Raw genomic sequence first — 23,433 nt, forward strand, 5'->3', positions numbered from 1 at the left:
GTAAACTTGATTTTGTGGCCTGGCATGTTATGCAACTCCAAATTGCAGTTAATTTAATAGACTAAACCAACAATGGCTAACCTTTTTGTCGTTGTGTGCCGAAAGCGTGCATACATATGACAGCACGCACCCATGCACACTCACCCATAATGCAATGCATGTGCGACCCCACCCCCTGCACCCTGCCACTGTATGCATGCATGTGTGCCCCCCCAAGCTCCCCCGTCCATGCATGCGCATGCAACACCCCCCCCCGCACCCCATTTTGGGCCTAGTAGGCCTCCCTGCAGCCTCCTGGGACCAGAAATGGGCTGCCCTGCCTCTGCCCAACCCCCACGCATGCATACACATGTCCCACATATGCCCCACTTCCCACACATGCATGGCATGCGCCAGTGGTGGGTTTCAAAAAAAATTGGAACCTATTCTGTAGGTGTGGCCTGTTTTCTGGGTCCACTGGTGGAACCTCTTCTAACCGGTTTGGTAGATTTGACGAACTGGTTCTACCGAACTGGTGCAAACTGGTAGGAATCCACCTCTGGCATGCGCATGCGTGGTGTAGCTGAGTTGGGGGTGACAGCTCACGTGCCCATAGAGAGAGTTCTGCGTGCCATAGGTTCTCCATCACGGGACCAGACTTAAACGTTATGAAGGATTTACAAGCCTTGTTCTCTACACCCACACCTCCCAATGGTTTTTCTTGTTGCTAGGAAACAGCCCAATTGTCAATTGTCTGACTAAAAATAGATGGTGCAATAAAATAACTTTGTCTTAATTGTAACTCCCTCAATAAATCATAAGTCCTGATTAAGATATCATTTATTAAAATTAAATTGATATTGTTTCCTTCAACCCCTCCTCCCTCCCAGGGGGAATTGCAATTACTTTCTTTTTTTGTGGTGTAGCTCTCTGAGCCCTGATTAAGCCATCATTAGCATACAAATGAGAAGACCATGCCAGGAAAACTGCGCAAACTGTCTCTCAACCATTAGCAGCATTGTCTGAAAGGCCAAATTAAAAACCATAAATACAGCCACTAACAAGAGTTCAAGGAAAAACAGAGTTAGTTCTGACTTGCCTGCATCTCCCAGGGGAATTATTCATTGCTTATGCTTCTCTCTAGAAATTTTTTTTTTCTTTTTCACAATCTGGCTCCATTTCTGAAACTGGATTTTGCCAGTAGGTGAGTGGAATGTTCCTATATTTAGTTTTTTTTAGCAAACTCGTTTGTCTTCTGAAAGAATAGGCCTTCTATGAATAAGCCTTCTGCTTCCTCCATTGTTTCTCTTCTTTCCCTTTCCACCAAATTAATTTACCTGAGTTATCGTGTTTCCCCGAAAATAAGACAGGGTCTTATTTTCCTTTGACCCCCCCTCCAAAAAAATAAGCACCTGGCCTTATTTTGGGGGAGGGCTTATTATTTTTGAGGTATAGAAGGCGGCAAGCATGGTCACCTCATGGTTGCTGCTGTGTTGCAATATTTTCGGGGAGAGCTTATTTTAGCCCATGCGCTCAAAAGCCCCATTGGGCTACTTATCCGGGAGGTCTTATTTTCAGGGAAACAGGATAGTAGCAGCCTATGTAAAGTTGTTTTTGTTTCTCTCTTAACACGTACAGTATCCTGTTTCCAAATGCCAGATACAATGACTTAGCAATGCTAATGGATTGGGTTATGCTGAGAAGAGACATCCATTCCACCAGCTTCCACTCAATTTTATCTATGTTTATCCTTCTGGAAGCAATTCAGAGGCTCAATTCATTTAAGAGAGCCACTTGGCAAAAGTCCCATGATTATGAAGATATGGATGACAAATCATTAACATACTGCAAATCCTTCCTTACTGAAGGAAGGCGAATCTTTCCTACAGTTTCAGAAAGATTCCAACATTTTCTACTTTATGGAATATGGAGGCAGTGAGGAGTAAGCAGTGCAGCTATTCTTGAGCCATTAAATGGCTTCTACAAGATGGTTGGGCCCAGTTTTCAAAAACTGCAGTTCTCAGTTGCATATTAGTTCATGTGTGAGTATCAGAGGTGGTATTCAGCAGGTTCTGACCAGTTCTGGAGAACCAGTAGTGGAAATTTTGAGTAGTTCAAAGAACCAGTAAATACCACCTCTGACTGGCCCTGCCCAGGAAATGGGGATTTTGCAGTAACCTTCCCCTGGAGTGGGGAGGGAATGGAGATTTTACAGTATCCTTCCCATGCCATGCCCACCAAGCCATGCTCACCAAACTATGCCATGCCCACCAAGCCACGCCCACAGAACCAGTAGTAAAAAAATTTGAATCCCACCACTGGTGAGTATGATTGTATATGTGTGTGATAAAAACAGCTAAATCATTCCACTGCAGGATGAATCCTCTTCACTGAAATTGTAGATGATGATAATAATAACAACAACACTGTTGGCATTGACAAAGTCACCATCAGTCAATTGCAGAAGGCAGCTTTGCTTGGAATAGGCTACATCCTGCAATGATACCTTTAACACCATCAAATAACATTGGCCTTTCCCAAAACTTTGGGAAAGATTTGATTGGTGAAATAAAAATGACAACTCTAGTCTAAATATTTGGCCAGTCTAAATATCTGGGCAGTCTAAACATTCATCCCAAAGCTCCATACTTGTTTCAACTCATTCCAGATCAGAGGTGTTATCTAGTTGTTTTGGCATAGTTCATGCAAATCCACAAGTAAAATTATCCTTAGAAAGAGACAGAGACCCAAGAGTTATGCCGGGGTCCTCAATCAGACAGTCACACTGCCTGCATGCCTCAAAGCAACCACTTCTTCAGCCAGAAGCCCTGTTAGCATGCTCGCTGTACAGAAATAAAGCTAGTCTGAGTTCCCCACTATGCCAGATCAGGGGTGGGTTTCAAAAATTTCTACTACCAGTTCTGTGGGCATGACTTTTGTGGGCGTGGCTTGGCAAATTTATGTTTCAAATTGGAGATGGGAAATAAAATATGCTGTAAAACTTTTAAAAAAGAAAGAAAGCAGCAACCCGAGCTGTGCTGAGCTGAACGCAGGAGAGCTGGAGGGTCCAAAGAGTACGTGGTTTGGTTCGCTGCCTGTGAACTCCAGAGAGGGCCGCAGCCAAGCGAGCAAGCCAGCAATCTGGCGGCTGCTGAGCACCCTGCTCATGAGTAAACTTGCTCATGAGTAAACTGCAGATTAGAGGCAGCCAACAGATCCTGGCATGCTCGTTTGGCTGCTTGCCTCCCCCATTCCCGAGCTCGCAGCCAGCAAACTAAACTGCCACCTCCTGCCTTCATGCATCGAGGAGGCAGGGAGGCTTGATCCCACTTAGGAGGCAGTGGTTGCAAAGCCTCAGGGCTCCCTGACCAGCCCATGCTGCTTACCTGTGTGTAAGCATAGGAGGCAGTTGTGTGGATGCACATGGCGAAGACGAGGCAGGGCGACCGTCGGAGTGAGCCAGTTCAAGGGCATGGCCAGCCAGCCATCACTACCAGTTCGGCGACCCACACCCAATTCCCATTACCGGTTCTCCTGGACTGGTCCGAACTGGGAGCAACCCACCTCTGCGCCAGATCCACTATGACATTTCAATAGGCTGGAAGAACTAAAGCGAGTTAATGCTATCTGGAGTTTGAAGCAGAAAGTGCGGAAATAGGATGGGACCACATTGTAGGAGAAGCAGGGTGGCTAAGGAAGCAGCAGGTGCAAAAAAACACTTTTAATATGCTTAGTCTTGCTTAGAAGATGACCTTTGAGAAACTGTGCAACAGCCATTTAAAAAATAGGAGTAAGGCAGAAAGAAAACATTAGAAAGAAACTCAGCCTAGCTCTGCCTTAATTATTTTGAGCAGATGAGGGAGAGTCGGAAGTCAGGCTTCCAAGATTCATTTACTGTAGCTCATATTGAAACAATAGAGCTCCAACCGTCTTATCTACTGTATCTCAAAAGGTTGACAACAGCATTGGGTGTTCGAAAGCCATAATTATTCTGTGAATCATAGTTAAGAATGTTGATATGTTTGGATTACTAATTACTTTGATATCTCTTATTTTGAAGACTAAAATGTTGAACCACCAACGGTACCTGTTGTCTAATTTAGATATCACCCCCTGCTCCAGACAAACTCCAGTTAGAACTTGTAACAGATGTTGCTTCAAAACTATCAGTGTTATGAAGTTCCTATATTATTCTCTCACCCACCTCATTCTTTCACTTTCTCATACACATCTGCCATCTCCTCAGAAAGAAGGGACATCATTTTTTTCAAAGCCTACTGGGACCTCATTCTGAAAGACCTAGAAGATCTATTCATTGATGCATCATTTCCTGAGCTTTTATCTTCTACTAATGGACATCAGACATCCTGGGATGATGGTAAGGAACCTGTGTAACTTTATGGCAAATGAGCAGCTAGAACAGTGTTTCTCAACCTTGACAACTTTAAGATGTGTGGACCTTAACTCCCAGAATTCCACAGCCAGCCATTCTGGAATTCTGGAAGTTGAAGTCCACACATCTTAAAGTTGCCAAGGTTGAGAAGCATCAAGCTAGAATAATATCCAGGTTAGCCTTCATCCTTCTGAAGCCATCCAGATGTCTTAGGACCGGGGGTGAAATTCAGCAAGTTCTGACATGTTCTAGAGAACCGGTAGCAGAAATTTTGAGTAGTTCGGAGAACTGGCAAATGCCACTTCTGGTTGGCCCCATGGTGGCCATGGAGATTTTGCAATATCCTTCCCTAGGTGTGGGGAAGGAATGGGGATTTTGCAATATCTTTCCCCTGTCACACCTACCAAGCCACACTCACAGAACCCGTAGTAAAAAAAATTGTATTTCACCACTCCTCAGGACCCAAAATTATCTAGCCACCATGTTCAGAAAAAGTAGAAAACTGGGGGTTCTCCAGCACATATTTCTTTAAATGCAGCCTTGCAGATTCCCAAAATACATGCTGAATGCTCAGAATATGCTGAAACAGGAACTTTGGTTTCCTATAAATTTAGAATATGTTATTTTCTCATGCAAGGATGGATGGGTTCTATCTCAAATGTTAAGGATCCCTTTTTGCTTTGGGTGGGTAGGTGGGAGAGGCCCAGTTGTGAAACTAGCTGCAGAACAGAGAAATTGTTTTAAAATTCACCTTCCAGTTATCATTAAAATTGTACTGCTTCAAATGTAACCTCCTTGATTTTAGTAACTCTTAAAGAGACATTACTCCAAAAGATGTGGCAGGAAGTGAAATAGATCCCTGTAATTTGTGTTTCCTTCTCTGATTCCAAATTCCAATGATAATTTTCAGTGAAATTTTTACAGCTGAGTTGGGGGTTAGAAGCAACCCATCCTGCTTATTTGTTTTGGGGTTTACTGATAGTTGCTGTATTTATTTCATTCCACCTAAAATATGAGTTGTCTTCAAAATTTAAGCAAATTTTCCTTTCCTGTTGAGAGTGCCCACTTCCTTCTAAAAAAATTTGGATGGAAACATTATTGCAAGAAATTCAGCTTCTTTGAGAAATAAAACATTAATTATCTGCATTATAAGGTAATGGAAATCCGCACAATTGTAGACAAAAGTCTTTTTTTTTTAAGGAAAGGGGGAAACAAATCTAATTTCCTGGGAGGCAAGTCAGGAGAATATAAACTGACAGCAAACGGTATTCCTTACTAGCACTGATGATGTTACCTGATTAGGATAATGAAATGTCTGTAAGAAAACAAGCAAGCTCAGAGAGCACCAAGGACCCCTCATTTCAACCCTAAACTACAAATATTCTCATTTAAAGTTATTATTGATTACAGAAATGGCTTTCCTTATTTTAAGCACTGAAATTCCAACATAACTCCTGTAAATGCCAGCGTGGCATAAACAAATAACATATTCCACAACCCAAAGGTAACATTCAGCAGGTTCTGACAGCTTCTAGAGCAGAAATTTTGAGTAGTTCGGAGAACCAGCAAATATCACCTCTGGCTGGTCCCAGAGTGCGAAGGGATTGGAGATTTTGCAATATCCTTCCCCCAGGAGTGGGAAGGGAATGGGGATTTTGCAGTATCCTTCCCCTGCTACGCCCACCAAACCACTCCCATAAAACTGGTAGTAAAAAAAATAAATTTCATCACTGTCACAACCCTTCATACTTTATCATTACTTTAGATTCTTTAAGGTTATTACATGAGAAATTAGTAAGTTACACAGAAAGAGTTGGCCCCTGCAAACTTTTATTTGCCAGAATTCCTAATATCCCAAGATAGGTTCTTGGTAAATAACATTGGCAGGTGATTGCACACTTTGTTCAAATTGTGTCATTCTGCCAGACAAAAAGTATAGCAGGAAGCATCATGATAAAATGAAAGTATATTATAAAGAACCACCATCCCATTAGCCTTATGATCAATGGATGTTTTAAGTCTCTGGCTATCATGACAGCCCTTCTATGAGAATTAAATGTTCTCCACATATCAAAGATTGAGGACTCCTGTTTTAACCCCTCCTTGAGATCTATTTTATCTTATTTTTTATTTAACTTTAATTATTATGTTAGTATCTTCTATGTTGTGTGTCATTTAAAAAAAAAACTCATGTAGAGAAAATGACAATAAAAGCACAGGGATCTGGATCAGATGATGATGATGTAGGAAGATCAAGATAACATCTTCAACATGATACCCTTCAGCTGTTTGGGGACTACATTCCAAAATGGTCCAGCAATTGTAGCTCTTGGCCACGTTGGCTGGGAATATTCTTTAACTCTGGAGAACACAGACTGACTCTGCACACAGAGAATGCTGAACCAAATGCCTGAACAGATTTTGTAATCAGATGTTAAGACTGAGAATGCAACTTCAACTAGGATCTTTGGAGGGGTGGTTTTTTTTTAGCCAAAGCAGACTAAACAGCTGTTTACAAGAAACATAACCTGAATTACCTGATGTTCAGGATAGTGTTCAGTGGATTGGATGTATGACCTTAAACATATATTCTTTCTCTGCTCCAGGGTACCATGTCAACTGTACATTGAATTAGGGAGGAAACTTTGAACTGCTTGAAACAATTGGTTTATGGAGCACCTTGATTTGGGCAGCCGTATAAATGTTTATCAGATTATTCAGATGACCCAAATCTAGACCTATAAGAAAATAACCTGCTGTAATGGCTGGAGATGGAGCAGGCAGCTTGGGGCTTCCAGGTATTTTGAATTCTTATGCCTAATGTCTCTGGCCACCGAAAATGGAATATGAAATGGTATCTTAAAATCCCGAAAGTGCCCTCCACCATCTCTTATACCAAAGAGGATCAATACGGGGTAATCTTGAGCTTCTTTTAAAAACTCTTTAGCTTTCCCAAGGTCAAGCTGATGTTCATTTAATCATTCTTACATTCTCTCCTCAAGTTCATTTCTGATGACGGTTAAACCTCAAAACATGAAAAAGAGCCAGCATGAATATCCCTGGGCTGCACAGAATTTTGTAACAGTTTAAGATCACCTCCAGGTCTGTCACTGGGCCAACAAGCAGAGTCAATCACTTTACCATGAGCCATATGACATCATAACAGAGCCATCTTTTATCTTGAAGTGCTTTAGCTGGGCAGAACCTGTGGACCATGATTAATGGGAATTTTGGCTTCTCACTGTCTTCTAGCTTTTTTCTCTGAACATCAGCATTGTTCTTTTCAAAATGGACTGAGGACTTCAGAAGCAAATGGAAGTATATGTTACCAAACTGTTCAATTTTGATGTTACTTTTTATCACCTTGCATTGTTATCCAGCTTGCAGGTTAGCATAGTCAAAGCCATAGATATAAGGGGCTGCAGCTTCTACCCTGGTTTTCCCAGTTGCAATGTATGGCTGTGAAAGTTGGACCATAAGGAAGGCTGAGCACCAAAGAATTGAGGCCTTTGAACTATGGTGCTGGAGAAAACTCCTGCAAGTCCCTTGGACTGCAAGGCGATCAAACAGCTCAATCCTAGAGGAGATCAACCCTGACTGCTCTTTAGAAGGCCAGATCCTGAAGATGAAACTCAAATACTTTGGCTACCAAATGAGGAGGAAGGACTCACTGGAGAAGAGCCTAATGCAGGGAAAGATTGAGGGCAAAAGAAGAAAGGGACGATAGAGAATGAGGTGGCTGGATGGAGTCACTGAAGCAGTAGGCGTTATCTTAAATGGACTCCAGAGGATGGTAGAGGACAGAAAGGCCTGGAGGAATGTGGTCCATGGGGGTCGCGATGAGTCAGACACAACTAACAACAAGCTTCTACCCTGGCCTCTCTACAATCACCTGGAAAGGAACACCAATAAAAGTACACCACTTATGAAAGTACATGCAAACTGTACTAATGTGTTATGCTTATTTGTATATACAAAAGAATCTGTGCTGGGTTGAGCAAAGAGCATGGATCGCAGTTGCCATCTGTTTCTACACTATAGAGCGTTCCAAGTTCTTTACTGGCAGGAGAAGAGAGTGTATTTTACTCATTGTTGATCAAAAAACAAATGAGCAAAATAGGAAATAAATTGGAAGAAATGTACAGTATGTGGAAAAGAATATACAATGAGTTCTATGTTTATAAAACATACATATTAAATGTCCCAAAGGTACTTTTTCCAAAAGACAACAGGGCTTTCTTGATTTCCACCCACCCACCCTTTGAAATGCTTTGCTTCTCATCCAAGAAGCTTCTTTAGTTCTGAAGTTCAGTTTGGTTCTTGGACGAGAAGTGAAACATTTTTTTTTAAGAAAGCAAGCCAGAAATGTCCAGTTGTTTTAGAAAAAGCACCTTTGGGACAACCATGACCTGGATGATTGAGAATATTCTTAGACATATATATTAAATGCCTATTTGTGCTTAAAGCTGTGTACATTAGATGCATACAGAAGTTCTGTATTTTAGGGAAAAAGTAAGGTAAAGAGTCAAGTTCCAATCTTGATAATTTCCTAGGCATAGACAGGGGTGACATCAACTTACTTTCTCGACCAGTTCACAAATGTGAGCACATGCGCCACCTCCACACACGCACAGGACCTTCCACACATGTGCAAAGTATCAAAAACAGGACGTGATAATGTCCAGGTGGGTGGGTGGAGCCTCCCGCCACCACGGCCACTGGTTCGCCTGAATCGGATAGAACCGGCTGAATTGCACTACTGGGCATAGAGCTTTTCTGACAGTAATATAGAAGTATTTGGCCACTGCCATCTTCTGGGATATATTTTGAACTTTCTGCCTGGCATTTCCTAATGATCTTCCACCCAGATAGTAACACAAAAAGAAATATGGCACACATGTGCATGTATGAACTAAACATAGACCAGTGGTGGGTTTCAAATTTTTTTAGAACCTCTTCTGTAGGTGTGGTCTGCTTTGTGGGAGTGGCTTGTTGGCCATGTGACTGGGTGGGTGTGGCTTTCTGGACATGTGACTGGGTGGGCATCAGGGACATGCAGTCACTAGAGGCAAGGGAGGCAGAGCCTCACCAGTCTCCTCAGGAAAAAGAAAGAAATTTAAATATATTTTTTTAAATAATTAAAGCCAAGATAGTTGCTACCAGATTCCAGGTCACAGTGGCTTGGTGTCTGCTTAGTGTTAACCAAAGCAGGAGGCGAGAGAACTCGGGGCCTCTTTTCCATAAGGAATTTTTCGCCTTCTAAAAGTTAATAAAGAGTTAAAAGGCAAAGAAGTTCAGATGGAAAAGAGGCACTAATTCTTCCGCCTCCTGATTTGGAAGCAGCCAATCGTGTCTTCTTGAGCACGCTTACGTTGGGCGGGGCGTGCTTCAGAGGAGAGAGGAGTGGGCGAGAAGGAGAAGGCTGCCTCTTTGCTGCAGACCTGGGCGCTTGGCGGCTCCCGCGATGCAAAGTGCCCCACCATCCCCGATGCTGCCGCCCGCTGCCCCGGCCTGCTTCTCCAGGCTCCACCGCTGGAAGTCCCGGATCGCCTCTGGGGGAAGGCTGGGTGAGAAGCGGAGCGAAGCTTTTCTGCGGCCTCCCGGCGCTGCCCAGAGGCTCTTGCAGGAGCACGTGTCAGCGGCTGGCGGCCTGGAGCGGCCCCGGCTGTGAGACAAGGGAGCACTTAAAGCAGCCGCTGCCGCCGCCACCACCACCCCTCCTTCGCCCGGCGGGGTGGTGGTGGCGGCAGCGGCAGCGGCTACTTTAAGTGCTCCCTTGTCTCACAGCCGGGGCCGCTCCAGGCCGCCGGCCGCTGACACGTGCTCCTGCAAGAGCCTCTGGGCAGCGCTGGGAGGCCGCAGAGAAGCTTTGCTCCGTTTTTCACTCAGCCTTCCTCCAGAGGCGATCCGGGACTTCCAGCGGCGGAGCTTGGAAAAGCAGCGGACGCAGGCCGGGACAGCGGGGGGGGCAGCGGGGCACTTTGCATCGCGGGAGCCACCAAGCGCCTTTGCTGCAGACCCGGGCGCTTGGTTGCTCCCGTGATGCAAATCCCCCCCCCGCCGAGGCCGACCGCTGCCTTGCTGAGCCTCACCAGGTATCAACCTCACCGCACGTCACTGGTGGGCATGGCCAACTTGTAAAATGTAGTGAAATTCACTTAACAATGCTCTTGCTTAGCAACCAAAATGTTGGCTCAGAAACTCTGGCATTTGAAGCACACAAGTCTTAAAGCTGTCAAGTTACAAGACCCTTGCACCCCTAACCCTTTAGAAAAAAACCCAGGGGTGTTCAAACTTGACAGCTTTAAGACTTGGACAGCTTTAAGACTTTAAGACGTGGACATGTGCGGACGGGCGGGGGAGGGAGCTGGAACTGTTCTAAATGGCACTGTAGATTTGTGGAACCTCTTCTATAGAAGAGGTTAGAACTGGCAGGAACCCATCCCTGACATAGATCATGGACAATGGATCTCAATGGAAGGTGATACAATAAAGGGAAATGAATGGCATGTCAAATGTGGCTGTCAGGCATTCAGCAAGCTAAGCATACATTTCAAGAACAACCTCCCCCTATGCCTGAAGAGAAAAGTTTTCAATCATGCTATCTGTTCTAACTGTTCTGCTGGTGAAACATGGACACTAACCTCACAACTGATAAATGTCTACGGAGATTCTCATTCATCCATGTGATGGTTGTCTCAACGATGCTTTTTCAAGAGGCAACTCGTTTTATTTTGAAGATGTTTCGCTTCTCATCCAAGACGTTTCTTCAGATGATTCTTCCATTCCCCACCATCCAGTCAGAGCTGAAGAAGCTTCTTGGATGAGAAGCAAAATGTCTTCAAAGAAAAACCAGAAAGCCTAGTTGCCTCTTCAAAAAGCACCGGTGGGACTCACAATCGATACAAAAGCTATGAGCCATGGAAAGATACATGCTCGGCAGCACAAGACAAGATAGAAAGATTTGCACATGGGTTAGAGAACAAACGAAAGTATATGATATCATCAAGAGAGTAAAACAATTGAAATGGAAATGGGCTGGTCACATAGCAAGAAGAACTGATGGCAGGTAGACCAAAAGTAGTCATAGAATGGATCCTACTTGATAAAAAGCATCCACGAAAGAGATCTAAAACAAGATGGATCAACCACATCAGCAAGTATCGCGGGCCAAATTGGCAAAAAGAAGCTCATGACCATATTGGTTGGAAAAATGTCGAAGAGGCCTTCATCTTGCAGTAGACAATGGCTAAAATGATGATGTATTAAGAGCATTGGCTCTTAAACCAATTTAGAAAAGAAAGGAACAGGGACAATGACCTCTGAATGCAGATATTGGAAGAGCCAGTTATTTTTCAGCACTTTAGTCTTCCAGCTGACAAGCGACACCACTGGTAAATTCCAAGCCTGACTCCTGAATGAATGTTTAAGAACTTTAAAGTCAGTGATTATTCTACTCATTTTGTTTTTAATGAAGATTAAATAAACATGGGTGGGCAGGGCAGGAAAGGATTACATTTAAGCATTTGCTGGCAACAAGAGTCCTTTGCGTAGCATTATTTCTAGCTTTAACACATGCCCATGTTGGAACTGTAGCAGAGATGCTTGCAAAAAACATTTGAAGTAAAAAAAATACCATCCCCCGTAAAATTGTTGGGGTGCGTGTGTGTCCCTTTTCCAACCAGGAGTTACAGTCTACGGTCTTTTGAGATCATCTTCTTGACAATGTGCATTTATAACCACGCTGTTGGTACTTTGGTAGGATCTGTTAGAACTTGCAGTAATTCTTCAGGATCCATCGCAAGGATAATCATACTGCTGTGAGTAATTTCCAAATTGATGTCTAGCAGACTTTCACATCCTGGATTACAGCATCTGCCTATTCTTAGGATTTACTTGCATCACTTCCCTTTTTTTTCCTGCTTGCATTTTATAAGTCTATATTCCTTCTCTTTCTTCGGTAGAGTTCTTTTTGGGATAGGGAAACTCCTTTTAAAGGGTGCAGCTCGGTTCTTATTGAGAGGCAGCCAAACGTTCCCTTTGCAGCTGCTCCAAATTGAAGCATGTGGGAGGCCATGGTAAGCTCAGCTCCTCAGGCCCGTGGGTGGCTGGTTATTCTTACAATGTTTACATTTTAGCACAATAATAAAACAGCTGCTACAGGTGGTGAGTTGCCGAACACCTTAGAATCATAACAGATTTAAGCATGGCCTACAATCAATGGGGAGAATATTTGATCCTGTGGAACGTAATGAATTATAAATCCCTTTATCCTTCATCTATGATCATGGGGCTGCTGTGAACTCTCATTTGGCAATCCCATAAGCTCATTATTCCTCAGCTAGAGCACCAACCATGTATAGGCAGTGGTATAGAGGTGGGTTCCTACCGGTTCAGACCGGTTAGGCTGAACAGATAGTTGTTTGGCGGCCTGAGTCGCTAGAACCAGCAGCAACCCAGGCTTGCAACGCCCCCGAACTGGTTCTCCTACATGGCCACCATCTTGATTTTTGATTTTGCGCATGCACAGAACAATTGTAATAGCACAAATTTATTTATTTTCCTTTTTTTAACGTTTTGCGCATGCACAGACCTATTTTTGTGCAAATATGCATGAATGCGTAGCGCATGCGCAAAATTTTTGCATGCACCAAACCAACAGTAAGGCCGGGAGCAGCAACCCACCCCTGAAGTGGTGGGATCCTTCCGATTTAACAACCAGTTCGGTGATCGCGTGCTTCCATGTTACTGGTGAAGTAACACAGCTGAGACGCAGCAATCTGCTCTGCTGCGCAAATCAGGTGAGAGGATATAAGTAAGTAAAGCGCAGGGGTGGGTAGACAGGCCCACCTGATTGTCAGAGTGAACTGGTTTACTCCCAGCTGATCGTCGGAGTTACCAGTTTGCCCGAACCAGTCCAAACCGGCTGAATCCCACCCTGTAGGTCTTTAACAGGACCAATCCCAATATTACACACACACACACACGGAACACATTGGATGGCAAATTGGAAAAAACTCATAGAAGAGTCCACTCAGTCTCCTGCCCAGAATGACCGCTTCACTGCACTGATTATCTCAGGCTCTTCGCAGTAATTGACAATTCCTTTAGCATCACTGCAAGAGCCACCTGTGAATTGGCTGTGCCACCTCTGAAATTGAAGGTTTTGAAGGTTGAAGGTTTATTTTATTTATATGCCGCCCTATTCTCTGAGGGACTCAGGGCGGCTCACAAACCCAAGTGGGGGGGAGGTAAACACAAAGAAACTACAGCAGAAAAGGTACAGGGGAATTTAAAAGACAACCAACAGTCACACGATTCGAGAGGGGAAGGGAACTCATCAACCCCAGGCCTGCCGACACAGCCAGGTTTTAACGGCTTTTTGGAAAGCCTGGAGAGAGGTGAGGGTCTGGATCTCTGCGGGAAGCTCGTTCCAAAAGGCCGGAGCAGCCACAGAGAAGGCCCTCCCCCGGGTAGTAGCCAGATGACATTGGCCAGTAGATGGAACCTAGAGGAGGCCTAATCTGTGGGATCTAATGGGCCTTTGGGAGGTAATTGACAGTAGGCGGTCTCTCAAGTACCCAGGTCCAATACCATGAAGGGCTTTATAAGTGACGACTAGCACCTTGAAGCGTATCCAGAGACCAATCGGTAACCAGTGCAACTCGCGGAGGATAGGTGTAACGAGGATAGGTGTAACAACAATCGCTCGCGCGGCTGCATTCTGGACGAGCTGAAGTCTCCGAAGGCTCTTCAAGGGCTGCCCCATGTAGAGCGCATTGCAATTGTCAGAGAGAGCTCACGATCGGTTGTTTTCAAAACTCCATCAAAGCAACATGGACAGGGCAGTAAGTAGCATTCCTCCTAAATCAGATAACTTTTATTGTCAATTTTTTTTTTTTACTGTGAGCACATTAAAAAGTGAATTTCTGTTCACTGCTCTCGAGAGAAAGTGTATATCTACCCAAATACATACCTAACACACAAATACACATGCTATCTACATACATAAATATCAGGTATGAAATTCAGCAGGTTCTGACAAGTTGTGGAGAACTGGTGGCGGAAATTTTGAGTAGTTCGGAGAACCGGCAAATACCACCTCTGGCTGTCCCCAGAATGGGGTGGGAATTGGGATTTTGCACTATCCTTCCCCTGCCACACACCCCAAGCCACACCCACAGAACTGGTAGTAAAAAAATGAATTTCCACTGATAAATATATACCTGCACCACACACACACATATACACATACACACATATATTAATCACTGTTTATTTTGAATACGTAGTGGAAAGAGGTAACTTGAGAGTTCACTAGGTTGATGCTGCATGGAACAAAATTGAATCTAGATGTTCTGCTTTGGATACCATGAAGCCTCCTCCCAGAAGGTAACAAGGAAAACAAATCATGCAGAGGATGTGTAGAGTCCCAAACAATCCTGCAGAGATGCTACTTTTTCAACTGTTGTGGAAAGGGGAAAGCAGAAGAGAAAATGTAAAATCTCAGATGCTGATTCCTGCAATCCGAGGACAACCTGGGGGCCTCCAAAATCCATTATAACTTGGTTCTTCTAAGAGCCTTCTGGAAGTTGTCATTCTAAAAGCATAAGCCTAGTAAAGTAGTATCTCCCATTACAATGAAGTAGCATAGTTTGGAGAGGAGCTATCCCTCTTATAATGAATATACTGTTTAAAGAAATGTCCATCTGGGTTCGTTTCCAAGTGGGGAAAAAGACACTGGATTCATGGAAGTTGTTAAGTCTATCCCCATTAGGAGACTAGAGTTCTGCAGCAGAAGTTAGTAACGAATAAGCCGCTGAATAGTCACTCACAGCCACCGAAGGTAAAACAAAGAATAGCTTTACTTGCGTATAAAAATAGGATAAATAGTCTCTAAACAGACTATAAGCTGTCTTGAAGTATATACACAGTCTATTTACAATACGTTGAAGTTACAGTTGCTCAATTCCCGATTCACCATGTAGACAGGTAACTAACATACAGACTAGCCACCATCCAATACACGGTCTTCTCTCCAATTACTAAGAACATACATTAACAGTCAGTAACTATCAGGAACATCAGGAGCATCAAGGAGAACTCCGTACTAGTTCCTACTTCCTTATATGGCTGCTCAAAGCAATAGCATCCAATTACCTCTCTTACATTTAAAGTAACAAATACATTTGTTACAATCATAGTTTATATACATTGTCAAGCCAAGACTAGGATTACATCCCTAACAGAAGTTGCTTGGAAAGAAGGTTTATTGATGATGGGCAGGACCACATGGTTTGACATCCTGGCGGGGGGGGGGGGGAGGGAAGAGATGCTGAGAGTGTCCTGGTTTTATGCCCTCCCTGGGCTTTTGAATTTGAGCTTGGATTCTGATTGGTTGTCAGACTTCCATGGGGCCATGCAGGGGCAACTCTGTAGGCTGTCCTGAGTCCCAGCCTAGGGTTGACCCTTGGCTGGGTGATGATGTAATGAAAAGGCTTTGGGATTCCTATTGTGGCTCTGCCTGAAGGAGGTAGATCTTGTTATGTAGAATAGTCTGGCTCAGGCCTTAATGGCCCATTGATGAAGTTGGGAAGGGGGGCTGAGTTTCTGCCTCCCTTTTAGGGGAAATATTCTGTCCTTTTAATATTTCCTAAAATATTTCATTTTTCTAGGAGAGAGCTGGGTGCTAACTTCTTGCAATACAAATCTACCGTGATGGCCAGTGAATACGGGCAGAGTGTTTTTCTCTAACCACCATTGTCCCATCTATCTTGGTGTGTTTGATCATTCAGGCCTTATTTTTAAATCAGAATTACCGAGAGGTTTTCATTGAATTTGCTGAACTTTAGATATCACGGTTGTGGTAGGGAATATTTTGTGAACCAGACTGGGCAAATGAAAACAGACTTCTGGGCTAAAGATAGAAAAGAGGAAGGAAGGTTATACATCTCCGAATTGCAGATAACCAGGACAGCAGATCATGTGAACTTTCTGACACCTGCTCTGTAGATCATAGGCTGCAAACTTGAGATCTTTGCTCCTTCTAAGATAGCAAGGGGATAGTTATGTCTAAGGCAGTTGGCTTTGAAGTTTTTGAGGTGGGGAGGTTATGTTGCTGAGCATCTTTGGTGTAATCCTCAAGGTAACCGTATCCCTTTTAGCTCTTATTGATATAATAATACCTTCCCTGCCAACACTTTGATGCTTCAAGGATAGTCCTGGTAGAAACAGATGATTCATCAAGGACAAGAGAAAGTAGAGCAATTATGTGGCTCAGAACACAGACCTGCAGGGAATTCTCCTTCTCCTCCTCCTCTCCTTGCTCCTCTAATGAATAACATCTCAATTGGATCTTGTTTTTATTTGTGAAGGATTCCTCCTTCTTAAAAAAAAAAAAACCTACACACTAATTGTCTTTAATTACCTTGCCATATATTTTAGATGCTTTTAATTGTTTGAAACAGAGGTTATCTTTAGAAACCTATTAGTAGTGCCTGGAAGCCAAAGAAATATCAGAATCTCCAGCTAATAGAGCATTGATGCAATTTGGCAGTTCAAATCCCACCAGGATTTACTCAGCCTTCCAAGGCTGGTAAAATGAGGACCCAGTTTGTTGAGGGCAATATGCTGACTTTGTAAACCACTTAGAGAGGGCTGTAAAGAACTGTGAAGCAGCATATAAATCAAAGTGCTATTGCTAAAACAGGTGAGCTCATGTTGATGATTTTATTCAGGGCCTATTTTGTTCAACACAGCCAGGAAAAGTTGGTTGATATTCCATTAGCAGAAGCTAATCATTGAAGGAAGCATTCAGGAGAGTTGGAACTATTTTTGAAATGGCTCATATACCCTTATCTAAAGAAGATGATTGGTTTTCCAGTTGATGCCTGGCCTGGCCTGGGTGGAGTCAGTGATAAGGGACCTTCCATTTCAAAGGAAGAGAAAAGTGAACCAAGGAGTTCTTGATTGCATTAGCCAGAATTCAGGATGCTATCTTGGAAAAATGCTGGAATTGTTCTACTGGGATCTTTGTCCCGTAAGAGTGCCATTGTTTCCCCACTGTCTATATGCTTGTTCATAACACATTTGCTCACCCCAAGAAAATCATCATGCCCTTGAAACTACTCACTGCTCAGGAATGCGAGGATTACAATTACATTAATTGTAATAATAGTTATGCAGTAAGCTTGTTTCATGTGTGTTTCCTTACTATAATCATTGAAATAACTACATAAGCCAGATTTTTCCAACTTGGAATCTCCAGATGTTTTAGACCAGTTTAAGACTTGCAATTGAAATTGCAAAAAAAAAAAAACAATTTAAATGGATGGCATCTCATGGAACTGTTTTTTTTTTTTTTAAAAAAAGATCTCCACTCATAATAATAAATAAGCATTTATTAAATAAGCATTTATTGTTTGGGTGCAAAAAACTGAATGGAAGCTACTATTAAATATCAATTTTAATTCTACTTCAAAGTTAAACTGTTCACAAAGGAAATGTAATTAAAAGACAAATAGGCAGAAATAATCATGCAAAGTTGGGTTTTCAATTTTTTTTTCAACAAATACTCTGATATATATCTATACCAATTATTGAGCAAAATTTTCCAATTCCCTTTGATTCATATGGAAACTGATCACCTAGTTAAAAAGTAGATATATTCTGCCTTTACGTGCTTGTGTATATAACAATGAGTTGTTTTATTCAATCATTTTGAAGAATTGTGTAAAGCAATAAAGTGATACCTACCTTAGCAACTTTATGATAAGTAGACTTCAACGGCCAGAATTCCTGTGGTGGCTAGGAAATTCTGGGAGTTGAAGTTCACCCATCTTAAACTTGCCAAGATAGAGAAACACTGTTCTATACAATTTAGGAAATGAGAAGGCCAAATCCATTTGTTCCTTTCAAATATAAAAATAAAACATTCTTCTAGCTTCCAGGACATCTAACCCATAATTTACTTAATCAGAATTTACTCAATCAGCTGGATTCAGTGTAAAAGATAGGGTTGGCTGATATATGGCTAACTTCAGCCAGTGGACCATTATTAACTCAAATGAGTTGCTTTAGTTCCCAAATAAACTGAGCAATGAACTCAGGGTATATTAACTGGAATATGGTGGTTTCGTTCAGTTAAAGGAACAAGGAACTGCATTCACACAATATGGTAAAGTAGTTAGCATTGATGATCCTCACTCTGTCAAGGAGGTGGGAGTACTCATTTCTAATGATCTAAGTGCCAGAGCTCACTGTAACAGCATTGCTAAAAAGGCATTAAGAGTTCTCAACCTAATCTTGCGAAGCTTCTCCGCTAACATTGTATTGCAAACTAGGGCATATAAAACCTTTGCTAGACCTATTCTCAGATACAGCTCATCTGTCTGGAACCCGCACTGCATATCGGACATTAATACAATTGAGCGAGTCCAGAGATATTTCACAAGAGTCCTCCACTCCTCTGCTCACAACATAATATCTTACACCACCAGGCTTGAAATTTGGGGCTTAGACAACTTAAAACTATTCCTCCTTCGGTCTGACCTGAACGTAGTACACAAAATTATCTGCTACAATGTCCTACCTGTCAATGACTACTTCAGTTTCAACCACAACAATACAGGAGCACACAATAGATACAAACTTAAGGTAAACTGCTCCAAACTCCACTGCAGAAAATACGACTTCAGCAACAGAGTGGTCAATGCCTGGAACGCACTACTTGACTCTGTGGTTTCTTCCCCAACCCCCCAAAACTTTAACCTTAGACTGTCTACTGTTGACCTCACCCCATTCCTAAGCGGTCTGTAAGGGGCATGCATAAGCACACCAATGTTCTACCATCCCTGTCCTACTGTCCCAACTTATTTGTATCCATTTCCTGTATTCATAATCATGTTTATTCTTATATCTGTTATCTTATACATGCTTGACAAAATAAATAAAATTTAAAAAAAATTAACCTTGTGTAAACTTTAGACTTCTTTTAAAAGCCAGGAGGGCCATTTAGCCGACTGTGCCAAACCGAGCTTGGGAGAGGGAGAGGTTTATGGCTGGTCGACAGGTTAAGGCTGTGATGGCAAACCTATGGCACACGTGTCACAGGTGGCACACAGAGCCCTCTCTGCGGCCTGGCCCAGCTCTACTGTGCATGTTCCCATGCCCCCCACTGGTCTTCAGGTTTCTACTGCACATGCGCAAGGGCCGGGGCGCATGTGAGGGACACACGGTGGGGTGTTTGCATTGCATTTTGGGGCCTCGTGTAATGCCCCGTTTTGGCTTCCAGGTTGGTGCAGGCCCAAAATGTGGTGCCGGGCTGCCGCACAACACACACACACACACACACACACACACACACACACACACACACACACACACACACACAATCCCTGTTTTGGGCCTGAAACGGCTCCTGCACCAACCTGGAAGCCAAAAATGGGCACTAGGGGGACGGGGCGCATGCATGGGAGAGCGCAGGGTGGTGGTGGTCACTTTCAACACATGATGGCAAAAAGGTAAGCCCTCAGTGAATTAAGGCAGGGGTTGGCAACCTTACACTCAAAAGAGCCACAAAGGTTCTAACCGGAAGTCCACCCTCCCTTCAGTTCTGAAGCCGACCAGAAGTCCGGTTCCCCCACCAGAAAGTCTCCTCCTAGCATGGCACCATTTTTCCTCTACTTCTCCTAACCGAAAACCCTATCAACTGTGGAGCCCGGTGACGGGAAGCCGCAGCAGAGAAATGAAAGAGCCACATGCGGCTCCGGAGCCGCAGTTTGTTGACCCCTGTGTTAAGGTATTCTACAAATCTAGTAAGCAGAAGAAATCAACCATGGGATCATTTTAGTTATTCAGTTAGTTATTCAGTTAGTTATTCAGTTAGTTATTCAGTTAGTTATTTAGTTAGTTATTTAGTTAGTTAGAATCCATCAGGTTGTCTGAATGCAGACTGGGGTGCCAGGCGAACCCTGCCAGCGTGGATATTCAAAGGGACCGTGAACTCGCAACACTGCCGTCGTTCACACAACAGGGGCCTCGCGGGTCGTGAGAACGCAGCTCCTGCTGCTGCTGCTGCCGCCGCCGCCGCCGTTTCGGCTTTTCTTTCCCTCCTCCTCGGCGCGGAAGGAGTTAAGATTTGGCAGGCGCAAGACACGGCTAAGGGGGAGTCGCCCGAAGCCGAGGCAGGCAGCGCAAACATCGCGGCGCATTCCTGGGTAGCCCTCAGCTGCCAGCATCTGATTAAAACCATCTCTCTCGCTGTGAGTGGCTAACTAAACAGAAGGCTGGAGTACGGCTGCGTCTATTTAAGCCGAGTTGCCGGAGCTGCGCCTTCGCCGGCTCCAGGGAAAATCTCATGCGCCAAGCGGGTCGGGAGTAAGCCGGGTAAGTTGTCAACGGGGGACTTGGGGAGTCTCGGAAGGGCGAAGCTGCAACGGGGGTCGCGGTGGGCTGCGCGTTTGGAAACGCCAAGTTGGGTTAAGTAGGAAGGAAGGAAAGAAGAGACGGTGGCCAACTGAAGGGACGAAGCCGAGGCGGTCGCGGCTTGGGAGAGAAGCGTCTTCCGCGGCTCTTTTTTTTCCTCCTTCCCTCGGCCCCCCAAAAAGGAATCTCCTTGTGGATCTTTTCCTCCGGGCCGGCCGCCTGGCCGAAAGCGGCTGCGTTTGCTCGAGTTGCTTGCGAAATAAGAGAAGCCTTTTCTGCTCTCCATCCGAGCTGGTTTGTTGAGCCGCCCAGCAGACGCGCATGGATTATGCGGGCTATAAAACCTCTATGGAGACAGATTTTTTTTCTCTCTCTCTCTCTCTCTCTCCCCCCTCTTACGTTTTCTAAAAGCTTTCTTTTATTAAAAAAAAATTGTTGCCAAAAGAATTGGGGGAAGGGGAGAGAGGGAGGAAGAGTGTTGTAAGGCTTGTTCGAGGAATCCAGAAATCCTTGCCAATCTTGGAGGGTGACGGTAGGAAAAAGGGAGGCAACCGAATGAATGAGAAGCACATAAGAGACCAAGCGAGCTTTAAATATGGTGTTTGTATAGGAAACTTGGCTTAGAAAAGATTACCTTTTCAGCATGGAAAATACCACCCTAAGAGTCCAGAATTCCAAAAGGGGTAGTGGAGGGCACTGACTTTAGGAAATAAGTATTGGCACAGCCTTAAAAAAAAAACACATCAAACCAGGCAGATGCTTGCAGCTGCTGAAAAGGAAAACTTGGAAGAGTTGTGGGAGAAAGATTGCAATGAAATTTCAGAAGACGAAATTGCAAATTCCTCAGAACTGGATGGGGGGGGGAGGGAAAAATAGATGGTGAGGAGTTGTAGGCTTTTCCTCTTAATGTAAACTCACTTGTTCCTAGGCTTAAAAAATGTTAAATTGAGCCTTGGTACTTGGAGTCGCTGGACAATGTTCTAAACATAATAGCTTTGCCTGGAGCAGAATTTCCTCCCAGGTGTAACATTATTCCTGCAGCTCCTTCCTTGCCCAAGTGAAAACAAATTGTAACTTCCCCAAGCAGCCCAAAGATGGAATGATACGGTTTTTACAACAGCAATGGATGAATTTAGTCTGTGCGTGAACCAGTTATGTTGGAATTAACTTAGGCTGTCTGGCCCATCTTTTGAAGATAAAAGTATTGTTACTTTTAGAAGCCCCTGAAGAGCTTGTAGGATTCTTGTTCCCTTCAACCTGCCCACCCCCAGTCCCTGTTTGTTACACAGGGAAGGCTAAACCTTTCTTATGGGATAAAATGTCTAAGTGTTGGCATCTGGAAGCATTTGTCTAAAAAAAACCAACATTGGCCATGTTGTGTGAAATAATACATAGTCTATGGTTTCAGTAACACGTGAAGATGGAAGCAAAGATTATCTGGGGATTGCAGGATTCATTGTGGACAGCAGACATAGTCTTGCTTAGGAAGAAAATGGGTTTGCCAAGTTATCTGCTAGTTCTTTATAACCCAGCATGTTGTCTGAACATGGGCTGAGTGCCTGCATTCTAGTGCTGGGTTCATACCAAGTTAGCTTCATTATTAGGGGGGAAAAAGAATTGCTCTGCTCACTGGCTTTGGATTTAGGAAGCCTCTAGCACACACCCTAATGTGTATTGATACTGGCTGCAGGGAAAGCTGCTGATATCTTGGAAAGAAAATTGTCTCCAGCTGTATGTAGAGAGCCTGCAAAAGGTTAGCTGTAGAGAGCCTGCAAAAGGGGGCTAATGTGTCTTATGCAATGTGTTCTTGGGCTGTGTTAAGCAAAATGAGAGACAGCTGACTCTACCCTCACAGGTGTGATAAGGAGTGCAGGATGTAGGAGTCAAGTCGTGTTGCGGCTTCTGCTGATGAAATAAAATCTGGAGTAGGTTGGTTTCATGGTGGTCTGTGTATAACCTTGATTAGCTGAAATGCTTGCTTGATGTGTAGAGTTGGCAACTCAAGGAAAATAATTTTCAGCAATGTGTTTGTCCTCTGATACAAACGATGGAATTTTTCTCTTGGGCTGCATGTCCAGGAAGACCTGGAAATTGCTTTGTAAGCAGAAGACTGTATGAGAAAAGATGTAATGTTTAACTCTGGTTAAAGATATCTTCAGCAGGCTACTGAAGTTGGGAGCAATGTAGGACCAAGGAGTGCAATGTAGATGTGATATGTGATGGTACAGTTTTATTAGCTACTTATGAGGAAGCTTTAAGACTGGGTTAGTCTCATTAGTAAGGCAGCCCCTTTACAGGGATTGTGCAAAATGTTAAGTACTCACTGCATTCTTTCTGTCATGTAAATGTTGAGTCATCTTTTCAGTCCCAGCAAGGGGCTGTAACAGCAAATAGAGATATAGAGGATAACTAGCTTAGCCTGCTCTGTACAGCTGAGATACAGCCAGCAGGGGGGTTTATCGGAAAGCTGGTTTCAGCAAGGTTTTTTCATAATCTAGTCTCCCAATATGATACCCTCCAGATAAGAGACCACAACTTCCTGAGGGTGCCAGGTATGGGGAAGATTATGGATAGCTTGAACTGCATGGATGGATGTATTGAATGTACATGTAAATCTGTGGGATTCTTAAAGCAAT

General features: G+C 43.6%; 1 protein-coding gene across 2 annotated transcripts in view; it reads left to right on the top strand.

Annotated features, from left to right (window-relative positions):
• The first annotated feature begins 20,532 nt into the window (after window positions 1-20,532).
• DAB2 (DAB adaptor protein 2) overlaps window positions 20,533-23,433 on the top strand; it is a 51,478-nt gene continuing 48,577 nt past the window's right edge. For both annotated transcript variants that reach the window (XM_032213622.1, XM_032213623.1), the window contains exon 1: window positions 20,533-20,758. The gene's annotated coding sequence lies outside the window, so the exon portion shown is untranslated. The remainder of the gene's footprint in view (window positions 20,759-23,433) is intronic.

This window comes from Thamnophis elegans, chromosome 3 (assembly GCF_009769535.1).
Source record: "Thamnophis elegans isolate rThaEle1 chromosome 3, rThaEle1.pri, whole genome shotgun sequence".
Classification (NCBI taxonomy): domain Eukaryota; kingdom Metazoa; phylum Chordata; class Lepidosauria; order Squamata; family Colubridae; genus Thamnophis; species Thamnophis elegans.